Here is a 2,491-nt window from a genome sequence, read left to right on the forward strand (position 1 = left end):
AAAAATGTTTTAACCCATTAGCGCCTGAATTATTTTCCAACACTTTTTTTTTTCTGGAATTATTGCATATTTTTGCATTCTAAATAATAATAAAATAAATAAATATGGTTTTGTTTATTTATGTAGTTCTTTGCTGACCGCACCCCCCGACAAACTTCTCCAATTATAATGTATTAAAAATTAAAAAGGTCATTGATACGTGTTTTAGTAATTCATTTGGATTCTTCGTGTTGATTTTTTTATCCAAGAAAGTAAAGGGTAGGTAACCTATAAATTAATATTAAACAAACAAGCCCGAAATAAAGCTTTATTGTAATACATCACACTTTAGTAACAAATTACCCTCACTGTGCAACATTTCCTCCATCTTCTTATATCCTCTACGCATCCTTTCCAATGCGACCACTATATTATAATTTCGTTTTAGGTATTTTTAACTGTTCAATACACAGTGCTTTCCTCTTTTAGGTCCTCTTAAACACTCAGTTGTGATAGTATTATGTTCCCTAATAATTATCACACTCGAGGGGCACTCATATCGCTGCAGCTCTTTTCCACTATTGGTCCCCACACTCCTAAATACTACCACTCCGATTTTGATGTCGCCTATGTTAAAGTGTGATGTAAAAATTAATTGTTTATTGTATAAGTGTTGCTCTGTGGCAAACGGTGAATATATTGATTGTAGTTCAGCCGTTATGTTCTTTCTCTAGTTGCCAGTTGGTTGTTGTCTTGGCTCTGTTATGAAACTGTGGCATCAGCGCATGGTGCATTTGAACTACTAATGCTTTCAACATTTCTAGTGAAAACCTAACATTACCTGTGATATTTGTACGTTGGGAAAAAGCCACCGTTTACCTTTCCCCAAGAGTAACTCCACTACCAAACGGTGTTTACAATTAGTGCACTCAGACCGCGTAGGACCCATGGAGGTAAACAGTTTAGCAGGTGCCAGATATTTGATGACATTTTTAGATGACTTCAGTCACAAGTCATTCGTCTATTTCTTGAAACCAAAGGATCAAGTCACCGATTATTTCCAAATTTTCAAATCATTTGTTGAAAATCAGTCTTACAGCAAAACTAAAATTTTACGTACTGACAATGGAGGATAGTACTGCAATAATAAATTAAGTGAGCTTTTGGAGTCATCGGATATTGTACATCAGACCTCCTGTCTTTACTCGCCACAGCAAAATGGAAAGGCTAAGCGTCTTGACCGTTCTCTGTTAGATCGTGCAAGATGTCTACTGATAGAGTCAGGACTCCCAACCGTTTTTTGGGGGGGGGGAGAAGCTGTAAACTGTGCTGCTTATATTTCGAACAGGTCATCGTGCAAGTCTGTTGTTTTGTAAAAACAGACTTGCACGATGACCTGTTCGAAATATAAGCAGTCTTAACTGTCCACACTTGTTCTGGAGTTGTCTTCAAAACAAGTGTGGACAGCTAAGAAACCTGCTCTTCAACATCTTCGAGTTTTTGGCTGTAAGGCTATGCTCACACTCCTACACCGAAACAAACTAAACTCAGCCCCAGATCTACACCTTGCATATTTGTAGGATATTGTCAAGACATAAAAGGGTACCGATTGTATGACCCTCAGAAGAAAATTACCTTCGTATAGATGTGACATTCTCCGAAAATCAGTTGGGGAGTTCATTAATAGAACACTTCCGAAGGTACCGATAAAAACTTCTATGTGTTTCCCAACGAATCCAATTTGGAAGAGGAAATTGTTGTGAATTCTAATTCTGGCTTTGACGACACAAGAGAGTCACAGCCCCATCGACTGATGATGATTTTTCGGAGAGAGACATACCGTCTGACAGCGGTCGTCACAACACTGTATCTGGAGCTGCAACCAAGATGATGATCCGCACTTTGTTCCACCAACGACCGTTTTGACATCAACACGACAACCAACATCGACCAGACCTGAGAGAAACAGGCGACCACCAGCAGCACTGGACAATTTTGTAACTTATTCAACTCTCTCAACTGGGTCCGAGCTGTCAGATCCGATGTCCTATGATGATGCGTTACTTCTTCAGGATAATCAGTTGTGGGTTGATGCTATGGAGCGTGAACAAAGGCGATTTTTATGAACAACTATTTCAGAAAGATAAAGTCTGTCCCAACGATCACGAATTCGACGGCCTGACAGAAGTGGTTTTTGAAACTAAGAATCCGACATCGACAACTAAAAATTACAAAAATACATCGATGTTTTAAAATATTGTTGCTTAAAATACATTACCCAAAATACATCGATGTTTTTGAACAACTATCTCAGAAACATAAGGTCTGTTCAACGATCCCGCATTATACGGGTGGTAAGAAGTGGTTTTTGAAACAAAGAATCCGACGTCGACAGATAAGGAACTTAACCGCGGAAAGAACTTAAAAAAAACTTTATTGGTATCAAAATTACAAAATATGCACTACTACTACTACTACTACACTATTACTACGAATAACAAAGTAACAACTC

General features: G+C 38.2%; 1 protein-coding gene across 3 annotated transcripts in view; it reads right to left on the reverse strand.

Annotated features, from left to right (window-relative positions):
* The window catches only part of LOC106687247 (multiple PDZ domain protein), a gene marked incomplete at its 5' end in the record, with an annotated part of 95,767 nt that overhangs the window by 72,199 nt on the left and 21,077 nt on the right, over positions 1–2,491 (reverse strand).

The sequence above is a fragment of the Halyomorpha halys genome, unplaced genomic scaffold (assembly GCF_000696795.3).
Source record: "Halyomorpha halys isolate HHAL.00 unplaced genomic scaffold, Hhal_1.1 Scaffold936.1, whole genome shotgun sequence".
In the NCBI taxonomy this organism is placed as follows: Eukaryota; Metazoa; Arthropoda; class Insecta; order Hemiptera; family Pentatomidae; genus Halyomorpha; species Halyomorpha halys.